The sequence below is a fragment of the Palaemon carinicauda genome, unplaced genomic scaffold (assembly GCF_036898095.1).
Source record: "Palaemon carinicauda isolate YSFRI2023 unplaced genomic scaffold, ASM3689809v2 scaffold18, whole genome shotgun sequence".
Lineage (NCBI taxonomy): Eukaryota > Metazoa > Arthropoda > Malacostraca > Decapoda > Palaemonidae > Palaemon > Palaemon carinicauda.
The window spans coordinates 591,038-613,906 of NW_027169369.1; positions in this window are offsets into that span (position 1 = coordinate 591,038).

Genomic DNA, 22,869 nt, shown 5'->3' on the forward strand with positions numbered 1-22,869 from the left:
GGCAAAGAGGTCTATGGTGGGTTGACCCCAAGTCGCCCAAAGACTCTTGCACACGTCCTTGTGGAGGGTCCATTCCGTGGGGATCACCTGACCTCTCCGACTGAGACAGTCTGCCAAGACGTTCAAGTCCCCCTGGATGAATCTTGTCAACAGGGAGATGCCTCAATTTTTTGACCATATGAGGAGGTCCCTTGCGATCACGTACAGTATGTGGGAGTGAGTGCCTCCTTGCTTGGAGATGTACGCCAAAGCTGTGGTGTTGTCTGAATTGACCTCTACCACTTTGTTTCGAAGAATGCTCTCGAAACTCATCAAGGCCAAGTGGACTGCTAATAGCTCCTTGCCGTTGATGTGCATGCTCTTCTGAACTGAGGTCCAAAGACCCGAGCATTCCCGACCGTCCAGAGTCGCACCCCAACCCAAATCCGACGCGTCTGAGAACAACACGTGGTTTGGGTTCTTGACTGCTAGGGACAGACCCTCTCTCAGACTTATGTTGCTGTCCCACCAGTTCAGGCATGCTTTTACTGGCTCGGAGACCGGGATTGATGCAGCTTCTAAAGTCTTGCTCTTGTTCCAGTGAGAGTCTAGATGGAACTGGAGAGGGCGAAGGTGAAGTCTCCCTAGCGAGACAAACTGCTCCAGGGATGACAGAGTCCCTACGAGACTCATCCAACTTCTTACTGAACAACGTTCTCTTTTCAGCATGAGTCGGACTTTGAGCAGGGCTTGTTCTATTCGGGTGGCAGACAGAAAAGCCCGAAAAACTAAACTGCGAATCTCCATCCCCAAATAGAGAATCGTCTGGGATGGAATCAGTTGAGACTTTTCTAAGTTGACCAAAAGTCCCAACTCCTTTGCCAGACTCAATGTCCAGTGTAGATCCTGCAGACAGCGATGACTGGACGATGCTCTGAGAAGCCAGTCGTCCAAGTACAGGGAGGCTCGAATTCCCGATAAATGAAGGAATTTTGCCACATTCCTCATGAGCCTCGTAAACACGAGAGGAGCAGGACTGAGGCCGAAGCACAGTGCTCGAAACTGGTACACCACATTCCTGTAAACAAACCTCAGAAACGGTTGGGAATCCGGGTGTATAGGAATGTGGAAGTACGCATCTCGCAGGTCGAGAGAGACCATCCAGTCTCCCTCTCTGACCGCTGCTAAGACGGACTTCGTGGTCTCCATCGTAAATTTTGTTTTCGTAACAAAAACGTTGAGCGCACTGACGTCTAGCACTGGCCTCCAACCTCCTGTATGCTTTGGGACTAGGAAGAGACGGTTGTAAAACCCCGGTGATTGAAGGTCCGAGACTTTCACCACCGCTCCCTTCTCTAGCAACAGAGACACTTCGTGATGTAGAGCTTGTCTCTTTGACTCCTCTCGATACCTGGGAGAGAGGTCTATGGGAACTGTTACTAGAGGAGGTCTGCGTACAAAAGGTATTTTGTACCCCTCCTTGAGCAACAGCACAGACTCTTGGTCTGCACCCCTCTTCTCCCAGGCCTGCCAGAAGTTGTTCAGTCTGGCCCCTACCGCTGTCTGAGGACGTGGGCAGTCAGACTCTGCCACGGGAGGACTTGGCTCCTCTCCTCTTACCTCTCTTTCCCTCGGTACGAGAGCCTCCCCTGCTGGGAGCTCTGCCACGAAAGGGCGGGATAAACCTAGACGCAGGAGTCTCGATTCTGGGTCTCACAACAAAGGATGAAGAAGGAGCTCCCTTGCGAGCAGAAGAAGCCATCAGGTCAAGTGTGTCCTTCTGCACAAGCGAAGCAGCAATGTCCTTAATCAGCTGTTGTGGAAACAAGGCAGCCGATAAGGGAGCAAAGAGCAGTTCCGATCTTTGACAGGGAGTAACTCCTGCTGAAAGGAAAGAGCAAAGGGTTTCTCTCTTCTTCAAGACTCCAGACGTAAAGGTGGAGGCGAGCTCATTGGAGCCATCGCGGATGGCTTTGTCCATACAAGACATAATAAGTAAGGACACATCTTGGTCAGCAGGCGAGATCTTCCTACTTAATGCTCCTAGAGACCAATCTAGAAAGTTAAAAACTTCGAAGGCCCTGTATACGCCTTTAAGGAGATGGTCAAGGTCCGAGGAGGACCAACAAATTTTAGAGCGTCTCATGGCCAGGCGACGGGGAGAGTCTACGAGGCTTGAGAAGTCACCCTGGGCAGAGGCAGGGACTCCCAAGCCGAGAACTTCTCCCGTGTCATACCATACGCTCGATCTAGAAGCTAGCTTAAAAGGTGGGAAGGCAAAAGCCGTCTTCCCCAAACTCCTCCTGGTAACCAACCAGTCGCCTAGAAGACGTAAAGCCCTCTTAGAAGAGCGTGAGAGCACTAGCTTAGTAAAGGCAGGCTTGGTAGCAGCTAAGCCTAGCGCAAACTCAGACGGAGGCGAACAAGGAGCAACAGTAACAAAATTATCTGGGAAAAGATCCTTGAAAATCATCATGATTTTCTTAAAATCCATCGAAGGTTGCACAGCCTTAGGCTCTTCTACGTCTGATAAAACGTCCAAAGGATTATCATTAGGAGGAGGATCAGCAACGTCCTCATCTGAAAGAACCTCGTCCGACAACTGATGAGTCTCAAGCAAGGGAGAGACCTGCCTTGGTGGCAATGCTTGACAAGCAGAGTCCACATGCAAAGGAGCATCAGTAGCAGTCCAGGACGCTACGTCATGTAACTGCTTAACGGACTGACTAGCAACAACAACAGGAGCGGGAGGACGCTCGACGTCAAGTCGAGACTGCCTTGACTGCCTAGATTGAGCAGTTAAAACAACTCTTGACTGCGGTGCTTGACGCTCAACGTCAAAACAAGTCAACTTAGCTGGTTGGCGAACGTCCTGAACGTCAACACGAGCATGCGGCAGCGGCTGAACGTCCACAAGCGGCTGAAAGTCAACACGGGACTGCATCGAGTGAGGCTCCAAGTCACGTGACTGACGTGACTTTGTAACGTCAACGTCAACAGGACGAGCAAAGGCTCGTTTGGGCGGCTGACGGCCAGGATCTCGATCAGCGTAACGGCGAGGATCATCGTGAACCTGCTCAACAGTATACTCCTCCATAAGGGAGGCAAGCTTATTCTGCATATCCCGCAGGACAACCCATTTAGGATCAACGGGAGTCGGTACGGGTCGAGACAATAGTAACGTCTGTAACGGCAAAATATTGCCTAAACTAAGACTCTCGGAGCCCGTGTTACGCTTTTGTTTAGGCAGTGAGCAGTCTTCCGATGACTGCACAGGGTCAGAGCTGTCCCAATGGCTACAGCCAGGACGCTGGACCTGTCCTGAAGGGACTGACTTCCGCTTTAAGGGTCTAGAAACCTTGCTCCACGGTTTCTTACGCGAGAAGCTTTCGGATGACGAGGAGAAAACCGCCTCGCTCGTCTTATGGTAGGGGCGGTCTTGACGAGACACGCCCGAAACCATAGAGGGAACGTCTGTTCGTTGGTTAAAGCCTCTCGTCCCCATAAGTCCTACGACATTACTTCTCCCTGGTGCATGGGAGCTTGCAAGAGGTCTCGGACTAGGCGAACGACAAGCACGAACAGACGAACCCTCGGTCGCAACACTGATAACACTTTGCGCACTAATCACTTTATCCCCACGATTTTACATCCGCCATGGTTCATGAGTGCTAGTAGAAGGTTCAGGCACAACTACTACTGGGGAAGGATTAGGTTCAGGGGCATGGGAGGAGGAAAATTCTAATGATCTAGAGGAACTTCTCCTCACCCTATCTCTTTCTAGCTTACGAGAATACTTATCAAACTCTAGCCAGTCGAATTCCGAAAGTACCACGCACTCATCACACCGATCTCCTAATTGGCAGGTTTTACCCCGGCAATTAGAACACACGGTATGTGGGTCGAGAGAGGCCTTTGGAATACGTTTGTTACAATCCCTAGCATTACATTTACGAAATTTAGGAATTGGAGAAGGGTCAGCCATTTTGAAAAGTCAAAGAAAATCCAAAAACAATCCAAAGTCATCAACAATAAAATCTATCCAAAAAAGAGTTCAAGAGTTTTAATTGAAGATAAAAACACCTGCACTGCGAAAGCTCAAAACCAAAAAGAAGTACTTCACTAAGAATGACGAAAAACTCCAGGTCAACAGCGAGTAATGGAATCAACTTGTCGACAAGACCGACAGAGAAGAACTGGAGCTGTTTACATGTATATGCGGTATCTGGCCGATAGTTGGCGCTGGTGGGCACACCCGCAACCTTCATGGCGATCGCTCGCGAGTTTCTGTGTTTTTCTGTCGAGCCGTCCGAGACGTCAGCTATTATATATTCACCGGCTAAGTTTAATATTTAAAAAGTTATATTCCAAGACAAAAATTTACTGATGAAAGAATAACAAAAAGGGTTACTTAAATTATTTCTTTTTTTGCATCCATTGAAGTATAGTCGTCAGAGGTAAATGGTGTTTGGAAAAATGTAAACCTGGTACACAACTGAGCAGATGCAAGAAACCCTTACGAAGAAAAAAAATCATACAGTAATTGAAAGTTGCCAAACTCCTAATATTTTAAACCTATACATTCAAGTTCCTCACTTCACTGGAATGCAATTCAATGCCTGCTACGGTTATAGATTATAGATAAGGAAGGGCAAAGCATTTTTGGATAGAGAAAAAAAAAAAAATTTCTAATGCTATCAGCCATGACTATATAAAACTGAACCATCCCTAAACAGAGACCCATCCACTGATGCAAAACTCACCATTTTTCCTAATCAGGAAAGATGGAAAATGTGGAAGAAATTGTTCTGGTCACCAAACCATTCCTGCCACTAATCTCTGAAACCAAGTATTGGTAGACAGCCTCACGGGGCCTAAGATAGACAATCAAGAGGGCCTAAAAATGCCTTTTACTCTAATGATACAGTGGACAGTCTTCTTGTGCTTAGATGAAATACATGGAGACTTGGGTGAACAGCTCTCGAAACAAGTGTGAAATGATTGGTTCTGCAAGGGAACTCACTCATACTGTAGATTAAACCACTCTTTCCAAAGTTAAAAGGGAGGCACCAGTGTCATCTGGCTGTTCAAAGGCTCCATGAACTTAACTATCCCTGCCCAAACCCTGAAGAATAGAAGAAATAGATAAAGGTCCAGGTTTGACCAGTCCTGAAACAAGTAATCCAACTTGCATGGCAAGGGATCCATGCATACTAACATAAAACCTCAATCTTCCCATTGGGAAGTAATAATTTTGTCTACATTTGGGAAAGTGGCAACAGGCTGATACCTAGCAGTTTTATCTTTGACTGCAGGCCTTACATGATGAGGAATCATGCATCTGACCTTGGTGGGCCCTTCCTCTGAAGGCAGAGCAGAACAATTATTAGGCCTGTGAAAAACCTTCACACTCCTCCGTCACTAATAACTTCTGAACCTATAGATCCCCAAATACTATAAACAACTCCATGCAGACTATGCAAGAACTAGACTGCTTTCCATTCAAATACCTAACAGGTGACTAACATACAAATATCTGGACATATACTATTGATTTTGAAACCATGAAATACTTGTCCCAAAAAATAGACCTCACCAAAGTTCCTGAAAAGACAATGAAAAGAGTATTCATCATTTAGCATACAAATACTGATAATGCCCCTTTTGCTCCAAATCAGAAGGAAAGGATAAAAACTTAAAGTTTTGATTATGGTGGTAAACAAAATTCCTGTGAGCTAAAGCACCATAGTATTAAAAATAAAACAAACTAAAGACCTTCCCCATTAAATGAATCTTTTTATTAGCTCACCAGTTTACAGACACAACATTCTTGCTTAATTTGCTAGAACAAAGTGAATTCTCTGATGAACAGATCTAATCTTCCGCTTAGTCCAGGGCAAAGTCCACCAGATCCACCCAAGGTAACTCGCACGATGGATTCGATCAATGACTGAAGTCCTACGGTGGTACCCCAGTACCTTCCCCATGGTCATTGCACTCAAGTAAGAGTGCAAGGACCTTCTTTGGGCTCCTTACAGCAGTCCATATGACAAGAGTCTGAAATGTAATCGGGGGCCAATGATCGCTCATGCCAGTCAACGGCAATGAAAAGAGAACTCCTGGCATGGAAACCAGGAAAAAGAGAAGTACCAGGTACTTCTCTTACTGTGGGTTGGAGCAGAGGGAATACCACGGCCCAGTGCAGCAAGGCCCTCCAATCCATATTCTTGGTTTCTTGGTCACCTAAAGTGTGCATACAGCCTCAAATGATGCTAACATCTCTATGAACTGAGAAACTACATATCAATAGGAGGAGGAGGTAGCATTTCGTATCCAGGAAAAGAGAGGGAAGTTGCCAAACCTCCTCCATCAACATTAGAACAGAAAGTGTAAAAGGCAGTATACTTCTGTCCTGTCCAGCTACCAGAGTAGCTGGAGGCTCCGGAGTAATCAGGACCAGGGGTGGCCAAAACATGAGGTCGGGAACCACTCGGGTGGCATCAAGGCCCCCTCGAGAGAGTGGTGGTGTCATAAGAAGCCCTATTTGTGTGGTTTCAGGAAGCACAGCACTGGCGGACACTGTCACAGGGGATGGGGTAGGTGCACTCACAAGGTGCCACAATCACATAGGCACAACTACTGACACTGAGGGAGGACAAATAGGTTCAGGACTCCCTGGCACAAGGTCAGGGTGAATAACACAGGGGAAAGGGGTGGAAATCACTTGCACTGGGCCAGGGAAACATCAGGGCCAGGGGCAACACTCCTCTTGACATTATTCTTTCTTTTATCTTTATTGTATTGGCTGCTGGGGACACTGCTTCCAACTCCAGCAACTTACCCAACTTGCGATATGTTTCAAGGAGTGAAACATCAGGATCCTTGGCACCGGGGGAACCATCACATCCTTCACTACTGGCATTACTGGGGACAGTTTAGGCATGGATAAATACAAAGGAGGTAATGGGAGAGACGTAGCTTTAGCTATCAACCCCCTTAACAAAGTCATGGAGGGCCTACCTGAAAGAACAAAGGAAGACCAAGACTTCCTTAAGTCAAGCTCGTTATTGGCACTGTACAGTCACACAATGGCCTTCAGCCTATAAAGGAAAGTGCAAACACCAGGGGTTCTCCATGCACCAGCGAAAACTAAAACACCAGACGATGCCGATCTAGGTCTTCCTGACATCTGCAGTGTACCTCCTAGGGAAGCAATTCCCCCCCCCCCCCCCCCCCCCGAAGAGACAGAAGCAGTGAGGCTTCCCTGGAATCATCTTGGGCACTGACCGGTGTGACCCCAACAAATGCTTCTCTCATTTCTTCCCCTAAATGGTTTACATCCACCACTACACCATAAATCACGACCTGTTTTAAGGACAAATGAATGACTGCAAACAGTTATGCCCCTTACAAGATGCGCAGAGGGAGAGGGGGTCAAAGAAAATTGCAAAGTTTTTTCAGTTGTCTGTGCATCAGTACTAGACATTGGCCTAAACAATAGTGAAGAATCTTCAACTGCAAAGGGGAACGGCTCCATGCACCGCACCCTAGCCAGTTAGATCTAACTTGAATGACAGAGTCCAGCTCACTTGCAGGAATACCCCTGATTAAAGGACAAGAGTTTGTATGGCACATAGGAACAAAGGTGTAATTAGAACAAAATGATAAGCTAAGGGAAGGGGAGTCCAACACTTTGAACCATAAATTTCTTGGATCTTTTAACCAAACTACAAATTCATGCAGAGCTGGTCATGCCACAAAAGGAAAAGTTCTGTCAATGAATTAAGAAATGATGAAAGCAGTAGTGCAACAGAGAGCAAGCCCAGAGAGGGGACCGAACACTGACCAACTTGGCACAATGCACAGCGTATACGACTGACCAGTACCAGTGTCTCTTTCAGAAGTAACGAAATACCTTGTGAAAGAAAAGGTAGTCTATCCTCTAGGTAAATGGAGAGGGAAGGAATTCTGGTTTGTCAATTTCTTAGTAGTTGATACAGGTGAACAGTGATTAGTCCTGCCGCCCTTCCTGGATGTGAGCCATAGCACCAAGGGCATTTAGCTCTCTGAGAATAACCATGGGTCACATGCGATTGGCTGTCAGTGCAGCTGAAGGGGAAAGGGTACAGGAACCAAAACGGCTTGCCCTGATCCACACAGATTTTGGTTGTGGGTGGGATCCTTTCCTCTCCAAATAGATGAGAGATTGCTTGAAAGTATATTTTACCTTCTCTCTCAAGTTGGCATATCCAACACTCTCCTCGGTGTCTCTCTTCTAAGTAGCTAGTGAGTATTTTGGCTGCAAATTCACAAGACCGGATACAGTAGTATGGGTTGCAATTTTTTTTTTTTTAATTTTTAGACTTCAAGTTGCCACTTTCACTTAATAGCTTGTTCAATTCAGAAAGCAAATAATTATAATATATAATTCTCATAACAAATAGTGTATAGCTACCAACTTTAAAAGATCTATATCTATACAATAAAAGTAAACATGTATTATATTAAGTAAAGATGAGCTTATGACATCATACAGACATAATAATATAATTTTTAAAAAAAATACTCTTCATTGAACAGCTGTTATTTTGTAAAACATTAATAATACTCCCGTATGTTTATGGGCCATAAATAAGGATTGGAGATATTCGAGTCCCTCTCAAAATTTTCGTTCCTTTGTGATCCCTGAAAAACAAAAACAAAAATATATATCTTTAGAATATATAAACATTTAAAATACCTTAAAAATAAAATGCAATTATATGTCTATGAAAATGGGTTGAACAAAGGAAAACCTATCTTTGGCGAGGTTCTGTGGAGTTTCCAAGGACTTTCCTATTACAGGCTAGAATGGAGAATCGAAAAATACATAGCTACCAACGAAATATTGTCTCCTCTGCTCTAGAGCCAGCTTTTCAACATTTGCAACTTGAATTAAATGTGTAAAAGGGAGACCTAGGAGTCTAGGGCCATTAAAACTAACACAGAACCTAAAATGCAGAATTTTTATGGCAACGGATGAGTCATCACCTAGAATAATACTACTTGTGCACTGATTTGTGCCAAGCTATCATTTTCCAAACTCAAAGTGAGAATAAAATATTCTCCCTCCCTACATGAGGCTAGGGAGGAGGGAGAGAGTCTTGGCGACCACATAGTATCTTTCCCCAAAACAGGATTTTCCTCCATTAAAAACACATTTTTGGGGGGTTAGTATTCGGTGTGGTCCCCAAAGGACTAATACAGTAATACCTCAGTATTCGACCATTAGTCGTTCCAAAAAGATGATCGAATATCGATTTGTTCAAACACTAAATCAATATTTCCAACAACAAACAATATAAAAGTGAATAATGGATCCCAAACCCCATTTTATTCCCTAGTAGCATGATATATTTTGAAAAAGAATACCTTCTGAAGATGGGAATCTCTGCAGATATAATTATAGGGTAGACACGACACAAAGATTAGAAATTTACCTATCTTGAAGCTCTAAATTAGAGAGGGTCCCGACTCTGAGGAGGCTTTCCGTTCTAGTCTAAAAGTAGAAGACTCGGAGTCACAATTAGGAGACAGTCAGGAATGATGGGGATAAACTCTGGCTATCTCTCACACATAGCTATAAATGCAAATACTCTAAACTGTGATACCGCCTCCCACTCATCGAAGCAGGCAGCAATAACGAATGTAGAAATATTCACGCCATTATATATATATATATATAAATATATATATATATATATATATATATATATATATATATATATATATATATATATATATATATATATATATATATATATATATATATATATACAGTATATGCGTGTGTGTGTATGTACGTATGTATGTATGTAAGGTCATAATTACTTATATATATATAAGTAATTATGACCATACATACATACAGACGTACATACACACACACACACAGGCATTCTCTCATTAGGAAGGTCAAACGCCTGTGAGTACCACACGGACACAGGGAGCCAACCTTCTTCAGTATGATGTGTAAGGGTGATGAACATAGGTGGGAGGCCTTTGTCAAAGGCTCATTTCTTACATTTCGGTGAACGTTTATTTGGCGGATGCCAAACGATCCAGTGCTAGACGCCTGAATCTAGCTAACACTGAGGGATCAGTCATCTTAATATGAGGATAATTATCATGTTTGGCGGGAAACGTGGGCATTTGGCAAAGTCCTTTACGGAAGATTTCTGGGTAGGACATGATGTGGAGAGCGAGGTCGGAGGATGCCTGTTGAAGAGGTGTTGACGTGTAAGAGTCTACAAGTGTGAATTGACTAACTATCAGTGAGCAACATCAATCAGGTGGAAAATGGGAGAGGAAATCCCCACCAAGAATTGGCAATGTGATGTCGGTGACGAGAAACTTGCATTGATATATGGTGCATCTAAACGAAAATGCGAGTGTCTGGAACCCATGTGTGGGGATCGCAGATCCATTGCCAGCTACCAGGAGGACGTGTGCAGGCTTAGACAGACTACATTGAATCCTGAACAGTGGTTTTGGTAGATGATAACGGCAAGCAACCCTGTCTACCAAAAATTGCATGCCCATACCTGTATCATGTAAGAAGAAAAGATTGGTGACAGGGGAGACCAAAGCTACAAATGATGGCCTACTTACAGGTTTTTTGAGGTACTGACAACCATTCACACATTTCTTCACAACAGGTCCGAATCTGGGGTGGTAGTAGCATAAATGCGGCCGACGGGCATCAGTAAGTGGCTGTAAAGGTGGTCGTTTGGGGTGTGAGCGAGGGGTGGCATATGTGGGTGGAGGGCGGACAAAGGTCAGGCACGTCTCAGGGTGGGCATCTGTGTCCTACTGCATTCACATTGGCTCCAGTTGATGTTGAATAGTTGTCCTCTTTGTCAGAAGTGGAGGTGTAGATAAAGGTCTTGAAGGTGGTGAAGTGGCTGTTCATAAGGGCATCGACTTTGATTATCAGGTCCTTCATGAGGAAGGTATCAACATCAGGGATGGCAGCATGTACAAGTATGGGCATGTGTCATACCCACGGGGCACAAAGTAGGATCACCTGCCAAGGAGAACCATGTGGGGTAGTTTGCAGGTGAGTGGTAATGGTCATTTTCCAGAGAGTGAGCAGTGTGTTTTGGTCTCCCAGCAGTTGTTGCAAGAGTGGAAAAATTTGGCTATACAGGCAGCCTGCAATGGCAAGCACTGTTCAAGGAGGTATGTTTTAAGGGCATTGTATGCTATTGTGATGTGCCATTAGTCGCAAAGCCAATCCTAAGATTTCCACCGGGAAAGTGTCCTCGGGGATACCTGCGCGAACACAGTTTGCTTTGGTGCTTGAGTGAGTCAGGCTCTTGATGCAAAACTGAACTTCAGCATGCTCGAACCAGGCTAATGTTTTTCCCAATGGCGAAGGGCGGCAGTTTCATTGAGACAGCATGTGTCGAAGAATCAGGTTCGGTGGGCGGCATTATAGCACGTGGGGCACAGCAGTCAGAGGTAATTGGGGAAGGAGATAGTCACTCCAGGGTCACCAATTGTGCAAGTGAGCAGTTAAGTGATAACTGAGAGGCAAGGTGAATGCAACTAAACTTTAACAATCATCGAGTTCATGTACAAGGACTTGCGAGCAAGTATGTCACAAAAATTCAAACAAAATAAAACATGACCTAGAATTCTTACACAGGTTGGTCTATCAACAATGCATGGAAGAGCAAGTGAAATCATAAAAAATCAAAACTGATACAGTGTACAAGCGTGTGTAAAACACTATCGGTAGAGAGGTATAAACTTAGGCACGTCAGACATGCAGCAAAGATCACTATTAGGAACAAAGGAAAGAGCAAACATTTGGGTTACAATAGATATTTCTTCTTGAAAAATGGAAAGTCTAAGTAAATGCAGTAACGCTTACTAGTGAAGTCGTCTCCCTGATTATTAACGACATTCTTTCGGCAACGAATCTCTTCAGGAGAGAGACAGCAGTCATTACAGCCCTTCAAAAGGTTTGTATCTTTGTGAGAAAAAATTTCCCTTTACCATATGCTTTCATTTGATGTGCTTCGAGTACAGTGATATCTCTCAATACAAAAGTCTCTGTATACGAAAAATTAATGGTACGAAAAAAGATTCTCCGGGCTGCCAAGAAAATTCACGCCACCAAACTGTAAACTCGTCACTATTCTCCTGCTCTCCCATTGGTTATCTCCCTACCCTGATGCTAGTTACTGCTATAACATCCTGCTGCTCTCCTATTGGTGAGCGTTTTTCCCAGCAAGCATCTTCGTATCAAAGTCCCTCGACCGTTTCGTTTTGGCAGCGCTATCGTTCACACAGAATTTATGTTGATTTTGCTTTCATACTTATAGTTGTCCTGTTGTATTATTCAACTCGTACTGTATTAGCCATGGGTCCCAAGAATGTTTCTGATCAAGCAAAGAGGATACTTTCTATGGAGACAAACCATGAGATAATCAAGAAGCATGAGGCTGGCAAGCGGTTAAGTGTGATCGCTAAGGAATATGGCTGAAATTCATTGACAATTCATTGTGGTTAGTAGAGTATAGCATTATCATAAAATTTAATGTCGTGATTTTGAAGGGCTTAGAACAAATTAGGCGATTCACATGTAAAACTGACCCCAAATTAGGCGATTCACATGTAAAACTGACCCCATTACAGCCCCCCACCCCCAAATCACGAATCAACATTCACAAAATCACAGATTTGCAATATTTTCTATAGAGAAATTATCTACTAAATATTTGAGAAAATTTTATATATTTGCAAAATATTTTTCTTTCATTTCAGTATATAAATATCAGATTGTGACATATTGTTCCTTTTAATCTCATGCTTATTCATTTATATTACAGTAATCTAATATCAATAAGTACACTTTCAAGTTAAAAACAAAATAAACATTACTTTGTTGTGTGCTATGTATAAACACACCATGCTAATATGCATATCAAACACATTAGTGATATATTTTTCTTTCATTTCGGTAGATAAATAACAGATCATAATATATTTTTTTCTTTTAATCTCATGATAACTTATTTAAAATTACACTAATAAGTATATTTTTCAAGTTAAAAACCACAATGAACAGAACTATATTGTTTGTACGAACGCACAATGATACTACGCATATCAAACACGTAGCGATTAATTCTTCTATCATTTCAGTAAATAAGTAACAGATCATCACATACTTTTTCTTTCAACCTGATGATTAATTATTTACAGTGATACAAAATTAATTGGATCTGTAAGGGCTTTTATGAAGTGATTTTTTCGTGTAGCGAGTCGCCTTTCACATGTAAATAGCCTAATTCGTTCCAGACCCTAGAAAAACACCACATTAAATAATTATATAAATGATATTCAGCCCTAAATGTACTAAATATATGAAAAGTACTGTATTTTGATCATTTAATAATAAAGTAACATTGATATTCTCAAAAAGTGTTTTTATTAGAGCTAACAGTAAAAATACAGTAACAAAAGTGTCGAACCTTACCTTTGGAAGGAGGCGATGTCCGAGAGCAAAGTGTGGGGTGGTAAAGGAGGATGAAAAGGGCGGAAAATGTTTACATACAAGTGGCAGAAAGCTTAAGCACTTAACAAAACAGATTTATAAATGACAGGCAAATTTCCCCCTCGAAGCGTAAACGCTATGTGGGGTGCAGATAGCCATGTGGCTGTTAATGCATGCGTCCCCTGTTGATATATGATATCCTAGAAGGACACTTCTAGGGTACTCGCACCATAAGTTAGAATTCTATGAAACCTTTAGCTTAATTCTCTGGGAATATCTATTGTAGTCATATATACCCAAAGGAAGCTACTGAAGGAACCTTCCATCAGGACGACATGGCCATCTCACCCAAATGACAGGCAAACTTCATTATAGTACTCAAGCGCACGATCTGTGAGAATTTTTTCTGGGTGTCTCTTTTCTACGAGAGTGACCATTTTAAAGTAGCCATCTAGACCCTCTTTAATTTCTGGCATTGTCAGTGGCTCATCCTCCTCTCCGTCGCTGTACTCTTCCTGAACGATGTTCACTCGCATGGCCTCCAACTCCTTCAAGTCATCTGTCGTAAGTTCCTCTTGGTGCTCCTGGACAAGCTCATCAATGTTGGCCTCATCAACTTCCAGAACAATGGGCTTCCCGAGTGTAACGATCTGGCCAACTTCAGATTGAGCGTCAGGTTCAGAATCGTCAACATTTTTGGAATCATCTTCAGTTTGGTCTGCGTGGAAGCCCTCGAAATCTCGTGCGGAGACGGCATCAGGCCACAGCTTCCTCTAAGCAGAGTTTAAGGTGCGCCTCGAAATCTCCTGCCAAACTTTATCGATCTTTTTGAGGCATATGACAATTTTAAAATGCTCCTTCCAAAATTGACGAAGAGTGAGGTTTGTGCTCACAATGATTTCAAATCATCTCTTGAAGAGATATTTCGTGCAGAGTTTCTTAAAGTTGGAAATCACTTGCTGGTCCATGGGCTGGAGGAGAGGGGTAGTGTTCGGTGGAAGATAGAGAATCTTGACGAAGGAATATTGTGGTGCAATATCTTCATGGAGGGAAGGAGGGTGAGCAGGGGCATTGTCCAGTACCAGCAGGCATTTCATAGGGAGGGGCTTCTCTTCCAAATACTTTTCCACAGTCGGACCAAAACAAATATTTATCCACTCGATAAACAATTGTCTGGTTACCCAGGCTTTCCCATTAGCCCTCCACAACACGTTTAGACTTTCCTTAGTGACTTTGTGGGTCTTGGAGGCTTGAGGAGCATCGGAGTGATACACCAGCAGAGGTTTCACCTTGCAATCCCTACTGGCATTTGCACAGAGTGCAAGGGTAAGCCTATCCTTCATAGGCTTATGCACAGATATCCTCTTTTTTCTGCCGTGATATACATTCGAAGAGGCATTTTTTTTCCAAATAAACCCCAGTCTCATCACAATTGAAGACTTGCTGGGGACTGCAGCCTTCCCGGACAGTTAACTCGTCGAACATCTTAACAAACGCTTCGGCCGCTTTCATGTCCGAGCTTACAGCCTCCTCAAGACGCACCACCGAATGAACACCTGAGTGTCTCTTAAATTTTTCAAACCACCCACAAGAAGCCTTGAACTCTGGGGGTTCCGGCTTCGATGTTACTTCTCCTGCGTCGGCTTCGGCCTGAGCATGCATGAGATCACCGAAAATGGCGCTGGCTTTCTGGCAGATTATCACTTCTCTAGCCATTGCTTTGTCCTTTATCCAGACAAGCAGCAGTATCTCTATATCCTCATGGAGGTGGCTCCTCTTGCTGGAGAAAAGTCATGCCCTTAAAAGGTGTTGCTGCTTTGATAGCTTCCTTCTGCTTTAGGATTGTTCCTATCATAGATGGATTTTGGCCATACTGTATTTCTTCGAAAGCATACTTAACCGCATGCTGGCCTCGTATTTCTTGATTATTTCCATCTTCATCTTCATGGAAAGCATCATCCTCTTCTTTCCCTTAACATCAGCGACTTTCTTGGGACCCTTGGCTAATGATATATCGTAGGATCACACACGATAATAGCACGTACAGTAAAATTGTTACGAAAGTGAAATCGCTAACACCAAGTCAATGCGTACGATACCGCTGCCAGAACGAAAAGACACAGGAACGCCAGTCCGTAGATGCACGATGGGATACAGTAGAGTAGATGTTGACCAATACGAGAGCAGGATCTCATGGTGGTAACTAGGATCCAATTAGGGAGAAAACCAATGGGCACGCAGGAGGATGGTAGCGAGTTTACAGGCTGGCGGCGTGCAAATTTTAAAATCCGTCTTAGATACGGTTGGGCTCCCGCTCTGTACCACCTTTCGTTGTCCGAAACATTTTTCATGATCCGAGTCATAAACTTCTTCACATTTCCTTTCGTGAGGTGAAAATTTTGTAAGCCGATTCTTTCATAGATAGAGGTTTGACTGTACTGTACTATACAATAAATTAACAACTATTAAAAATATGAAAGAGGTTTGTTTATGTGTGATAGAAAAGAAAGCTCTCTACAGTAAGGGTAACTGTAATAAAGTACAATACTGCATATGTACAGCATTATACTGTAAGTACTGTGTTATGGTAGTTTGTTATTAGTGTTTATTCTTAAAACTATTCTTGAATTATTCTAAATTGTTTATAATATTTCTTGATGTTATTAAAAGCTTTATATATCAAAATAGGCAGTTAAAAGATTGTTTAAATGACGTTTGAAATACAGTATTCACATATTTTCCCTTTTTGAGGGGGTTCTGGTCCCTAATCCCCCCAAATCAAGGAAGGGGGACAATATATGAAAAATTCATGATACGAAAGCCGCTCTGGAACGAATTTTGTATCTAGAGGTATTACCAGGCTAAAGCACTGAAAAACACAAAATCAAACACATAAAAATTGGCCTGTTGGTAATGTCTCTGTCTGGTGATCGCCACACTTGGGTTCGAGTTCCACTCAAACTCGTTAGTTCCTTAAGTGACTGCAATCTCACCTTCCTTGTGAACTAAAGATAGAGTGTTTGGGGGAGTCTATAGGTCTACCTGGTGAGTCATCAGCAGCTGTTGCCTGGCCCTCCCTAGTCCTAGCTTGGGTGGAGAGGTGGCTTGGGTGCTGATCATATGTATATATGGTCCATCTCTAGGCTATTGCCCTGCTAGGTAAGGCAATGTCAATGTCCCTTGCTTCTGCCATCCATGATTAGCTTTTAAACAATTGCAAAGAGCAGGAATCAGCATGACTTCACTTTTAGTGGACCAACAAAAGTGATGTGATATAGTAGGGCAGTTTGCTGACGACATATTCCTATTAAAGGATGATGGTTTGTATTTGTGTAGGATCTAATATATCATAGGAAAGAATTTGTATCATGCTTTTATTGAATGTAAAAATACTTTGTGCTGAATTTATGTGTCACAAATCATACCTAAAGTTTTCAAAAGGATTTCTTATTGTTAAAATTATCTATCATTAACTTGAAACAGAAGTTTACCTTTTTCCCCTTCCTATACGATGGTGGTGTATATTCATCACCGTCGTCTTCATCACTAGATGACATAAATGAATCGTCGTCATAATCGAGAGGAAAATGGCTCTTAGGTTTAGAGTATTTCTGAAACAAAAATGAGTAAGAGTAAAATCCAGTCAATGCCCTAGGCAAAACCATGCTTACCATAAACTGGCCTTTTCATAATTATTAACATGACAAATTCTTAGATAATTTGTATTTTTCCTAACTATACAAACCTTAGCTATTTATTAGGGGTTATACTTTCGGCAGAGCTGAAATGATGAGCCATTGAAATTTAGTGAGGGTTAACTACCCACACCGATAGTTAGCGGGGGTAGAGGGGGGTAGCTTGCTACCACTCCCCTTCACACACCTGTGATTTAGTCACTTTGCTTGGAGGTAGGACTTCAAGGGGGATAGGGATGGCAGACAAGTTTGTATAAATAGCTAAGGTTTATATAGTTAGGAAAAATACAAATTATCTACGAATTTGTCATTTGTTCCGTAACTGGAATACAAACCACGCTATTTATTAGGGGTGACTCACCCATTAGGATGGGTGCACGTCCCTGCCAATCTGGCTTTTGGCTTTGCCCCGGGACTCCTTATCTGGGTATGTTAGTACTCAAAAATAAGGAGTCCCTGCCCTCGCTAAACCTTGCTACGCAAGGTCCGCGGCCTACGCAAGCTGTGTGTTGAGACGTGTAGAAGTGTGACTGTCTAGGTAAAGTTATTCTGAGTCTATGTAGGACAAACCTGAAGTAACCAAGACTTCCCAATACCACCTCGCCAGGGTATGGGGACGCAACAGTATTAGCTTAATACTAGGTACACAAGGGAGCATGGTTTACCTGCAGTGATTTGAGGTCAGCTATGCAGAGAACGCAGGATGCTGCTTTCCCCACAAGAGGGTAGGATGAAAAAAAGAATAAGAGCCAGTGAAATCTTTTCATTCACACAGACTAAAAATGGGTAACAGTGCCCTCAACCTTCTGCTACTTGTCCAATAGGGAGCTTGAGGTATACAACCAACTGTTGTGCAGCCACCACCAGACCGATAGAGATCGTATCGAGTTCCTGTGGGTCACGTCTTGCAGGTAAAAGGTTGTGAAAGTCACCTGGAGCATTCACATCCTTTCTTGTAAAACCTGCATCACAGAGTAATCTGCTAAGAAGGACCAGGGGCATAGTTATGCCCCTAACACTGTGAGTCGTCATGTCGAGATGATGTTACGGTGATCCTCCTCTAGTCTCTCCCAGTGCTGACAAGAGGAGGGACCCGGGCAGGCTGTTGCCGTTTTCTTTAGGTAAAGTCTCATACCTTACCCTGGGTACAGTAACGGATGATCTGGATCGACCCTTACCTAGTTGAGACTTGTGTAGGATCCATCACCTATGGAGACTGTGTCTGGTAACATACTCAGGGACGAAACTGAACATTGTCTTTCACCCTTCTCAATAATGGGTGATGTTGAAAGAGACCATGAAGTTCCTTGACTCGTATGGTTGCTGTCCGAGTGTGTAGGAACTTTGTGTTCTTAAATCTGGAGAAAATTTGTTGCCTGGTGAAGTGGAACACAAGGAGGTCCCTTTAGGGATCGGATATTTGAACCATGTTCTGAGAGGAAGGTCTCAATTCCGACTGGGGAAAGGCAAGTTGTAAGTCCGTATGAGTTAGGAAAAGTCTATCGATGAGAGGGTGTCCCTTTCTTTCAGATTGAAGGTGAAGGCTCAAGGATGAGTGATCATCTTTACCTGTCGATACTGAATAGGGGGCCTTTTCCTCTTGCATATACTTGAGGATTCCGCTATTGCTAGAATCGAGGTATCGAGTGGAGAGACACTTTCACATGACGCCAACCACACAAGACAATATACTGCCTGGTAGACTGATGCTGAGGAATTCCTCAGATATCTAGACAACCTTTTCGCAAAAAGGTATTGGGTAGTCTTCAGGCGTATCATCATAGTAAAGCTATAGCTTGTGGTAGGTGTCGAAGTGGGTTGTCTGTTATGTGGAGAGAGTTCTCTTGGAGGCTCTATCAGGAGCTGCTAAAGTTTTTGGGACCGTTCTGCATAATGCCATAGCGGAGCTAGGAGAGTCCTTGAGAGGTTGACCGATGTTCTAGGGACAAGACGTAAACGACATTGTTGTACCCACAATTGTTGCCAGGGAGCCTTGGGGTCTAGGGCTGGTGAGCAACGGTAGCCTGAGATTCAGGAGCGTTGCGAACAGACCCCCTAGTTGGAAGACCTCGTAAAGTCGGGACTTTGTTGGCTACATGGCGATCCAAACTCCATTCGGTATACCTTATCTGAGATGCTGTGCACAGATTGTCGGCGAGCATGTTCTTCCAGTCTGGAATGAAGCGGGCTGATAGTGGTACCGAACAGACATTGGCCCATCTTAGCGTTTTTACTATTAGATGGGAAGATGCTACAAGCCAGTTCCTACTTGCTTGTTGATGTGAGTCTCTGTGTGGTGTGTGGTGTGTCGTCCATCACATCACTGAGTGGTCTGTTAGGAACCGATGAGACTGCTGAAGGACCGGAAAGTTGGCCTTCATCTCTTAAGAGATTTAAGTGAAGGTAATTTTGGGCTCTGTCCAGAGGGCTGAGGTCGTGTGGTGCAGCACTATGGTCTCTCCTTTCTTCTTTTTCCGACTCGAGTCTCCTGGAATGGAAGTCATTCTCGTTTCAAGAAGGTTTTTGTGGAGATTGGTGTTTAGAATCCTTCCCCCAGATGCACCAGTCTCCTGGGAGGGAAGTAGGGAAGATTTCCGTAGGTTTACCCTGATCACTGGATCTTGGTAAAAATACTTCAGAAGTTCCAGTGTTCATGCAAGGTTGCCACTGAGTCTGCTAAGGTCAGTCAGTCGTCCCGAGAAAACGGAGACAGAAGCTGATCCTGTGAGACCAGGATGGGTGTAGTGGAAAGACCGAAGCACAGTGCTTTGAACTGGTGTTTCTTGTTTGTCTAGACTGAATCTTCCAACCTTCCTAGATGGATGGTTTGGACCTGGGAGTAAGTGTCCTTTAGGTCCAGTGTGCAAATGAAGACCTGAGGTCTTAGCCCTCTATTGAACTCAAATATGGTGTGGACATCGACCCAAAGGGACAACTCCTTGGTGATCCTTTTACATGGAAGATTGTCGACGCTGGAGTCTTGACTTGTGTTGTAAAGGTTCAAGCGCAATACCCAGTGTAAGAATTCTTCTCTGAGAGAGAATTTCTTTAAAAGGAAGGCCACGCTTAGCCTTACCACACGCCCTGATGGGATTGATGCTATTCCTTAGAATAGAATCAATCTGGCGAATGTTAATCAAGGGTTAACTGTTGGTTATCGTGGTTACTGTGCAGTTGGAGAGTGCTCGCAAGCAGTTCCCTGTTGGCAAGCCGTTGATGAGGGTTGTCGAACGTTTACCAATCACTTTAGTGTGATGGCAAACGGCCAGTAGCTAGAAGTATGTTGTATAACTTCTGATCTAGGAACTACAGGAAGCGGTTGACTAGTAAGTTCGAGTCACAAACTGCTGGCAAATAAGCGATGAACAATGAATCGGTGGTCTGTGAGCCGATGGTGAGTTCGAGATCAGCAAGCTGATTATGGTCCCCCCTGTTTGGTCAGAGATGAGCAAGCTGAAGATGAGCTGGTCAGAGATCAGCGAGCTGAGTTCAATGATCGAAGAAAGATGAGCTGCCCATCGGTGATCTAGTGATCAGCAAGCTGATGACTGGTTATTGACTAGCAATTGGAGCTCGTTAGTCATTGGAGGGATTAGAGGTCAAAGATCAGCATTGAGTTAGCAATTGGCGATCTGGTGATCGGCGACCTAGTGATCAGTAAACTGTGAACTAGCCATCAGCAAACAGTGATCTAGAGATCAGTCTATTGATGCTTTCCTGTTTGCTGCTGGTGGTCTGTCAAGGAAAAAAGAAACTTCAAGAGACACAGACCAAGGATTCCCCGTTTCAATTCTCTTGTAGGATGGAAACTTCGGGATCTTGAATCCTTCTGTGGAGCCTTATTCCTCTTTTCTCGGTGGCAATGTTTATGTGTTTGCGGGGAGGAATGTGCAAGTGTGTAGGTGAGTCTGGAGCGATGACACACAGGATGATGCTGGTGCTTAATATCTGCCTGGAGAGCAGGCAAGCGCTGGTTCTTAGGCAAGAGCTAGTGCATTGGATCTGCGAGCCTTGACTCTTTGGCAAGAGCTGGCGCATGGATCCGGGACCGTAACTGCGCAGGAGGGTGCAGGAAAGTGAGGAAGAGCGCTGGCGTGCAGTAAAGCACTGTGTAGTTTTGTGCATTCTCCCTAGAATGCACCTTAGCGTGTGACTGGTTGCGCAAGAGTGGGAGTATTATCGCGTGCGTAAGAGTACTACGTGGAGACTTGGCGCGTGCGTGCGGAAGACCATCGGTGTCCGCACGTACAACAACGTCGGCGCTCGCGGAAGGCTGTGTGCACGCACTCGAGATTATTGGAGCGCGTACGCGCGAAGGCCATTGGCGCACGCCAGCGAGTAAAGCCGTCAGTGCACGTGCGCGGTAAACTGTTGGCGCACGTGCAGGATACCATCGGCGCCCACGCGCAGAAGGAGGTCGGCGCGCACGCGCGCGGGAGACCCTAGGCGCCCGCGCGTGGAAGAAAGTCGGCACGCACGGGCGGAACTTTTGCCGTGCGCGCGTGCAAGACTATTGGCGTGCGCGCAAGAGCACTGGCGCTTGAGGGCTTGGAAAATCATCGGCGCGCGTAAGTGTTGGCGCTAGCGCGCGCGGAAAACCATCAGCAACCTCGCGCGGAAGATCGTCGGCACGTGCGCGTCCCAGATTGTTGGCGCGCGTGTGTAAGACTACTGCTGCGTGCAGAAAACTATTGGCGCGCACGCACGTACAAGACTATTGGTACGCGCACGTGCTAGACTATTAGCGAGCGCGCACGTGCAAGACTGTTGGCGCGTGCGCACGTGCAAGACTATTGGCGCGTGTGCACGTGCAAGACTATTGGCGCGCGTGCACGTGCAAGACTATTGGCGCGCGCGCGCGCGGGAAACCATCGGTACCCGCGCGCGGAAGATTGTCGTAGCTCGCGCGCGTAAGAATGTGGGCGAGCGCGCGCGCGGGAGACCATCAGTACCCACGCGCGGGAGACCATCGGTACCCGCGCGCAGAAGATCGTCGGCACTCGCGCGCGTATATAAGAGCGCAAGCGCGAGCGTATATAAGAGCATAAGCGCGCGAGTATATAAGAGCATAAACGCGCGAGTATATAAGAGCGCAAGCGCGCGCGGGAGACCATCGGTACCCGCGCGCGGGAGACCATCGGTACCCGCACGCGGGAGACCATCGGTACCCGCGCGCGGAAGATCGTCGGCGCTCGCACGCGTAAGAATGTCGGCGAGCATGTGCGCGAAGATAGCGTTTGTAGGTTGGCAGGTCAGCTGGTAGGATGACCAGTGGCAGGACGATCAGGAACTGGGATGTGCCCTTTAAAAAAGGGCGAGCATCCACTGATGGGGACTGTAAAAGGTCCGTGTTAGAGTCCAGGACCGAAGTCCAAAGGACTAAGTTGCAGCACAAGGTTGCGCTGGTAGATCGGTAGATCAGCTGGCAGGACGATCAGGCTGCAATGGAAGGTCTGCTTGATCCTCCGAAGAGGTGTCTCTATGAGAGGCCTCTCACGCGAACGAGAGAGGTGAATACTTCGTAGAAGAGATTTGAAGACACCCATGATGACGCCCCTTAGGGCTGGTGGATCACCAAGCTGACCTTAGCAGTAGCGATCCTCCGAAGAGGAGTCTCTATGAGTGGTCTCTCTCGCGAACGAGAGAGGT